Raw genomic sequence first — 625 nt, 5'->3', positions numbered from 1 at the left:
AATTATTGATAAGTATGATCCTGTCACTATTTACTTTCATGTTTTGGGGTCAAGTTTATACACCTTTTCTGTTTCCTTTCTAGAGATGGTTTAGCATTTGTTGAAGAGCTGGTTTGGTGGTGCTGAATTCTCTCAGCTTTTGCTTCACTGTAAAGCATTTGATTTCTCCTTCATATTTGAATAAGATCCTTTCTGGGTACGGTTATCTGGGTTTTAGGTTTTTCTCTTTCATCACTTTAAATATGTCCTGCCATTCCCTTCTGCCCTGAGAGTTTCTATTGAAATATCAGCTGTTATCCTTATGGGAATCCCCTTGTGTGTTATTTGTTGTTTTTCCCTTGCTGCTTTTAATATTTGTTCTTTGTGTTTGACCTTTGTTAATTTGATTAATATGTGTCTTGGGGTGTTTTGCCTTTGGTTTATCCTGTTTGGGACTCTCTGGGTTTCTTGGACTTGGGTGACTATTTCCTTCCTCATTTTAGGGAAGTTTTCAACTATTATCACTTCAAATATTTTCTCATGGCCTTTCTCTTTGTCTTCTTCTTCTGGGACTCCTATGATTGGAATGTTGGGGCATTTGACATTGTCCCAGAGGTCTCTGAGGTTGTCTTCATTTCTTTTAATT

Source organism: Bison bison, unplaced genomic scaffold (assembly GCF_000754665.1).
Source record: "Bison bison bison isolate TAMUID 2011002044 unplaced genomic scaffold, Bison_UMD1.0 scf7180017459751, whole genome shotgun sequence".
NCBI classification, from domain to species: Eukaryota; Metazoa; Chordata; class Mammalia; order Artiodactyla; family Bovidae; genus Bison; species Bison bison.
Note: the sequence above shows the minus strand (reverse complement) of the source record.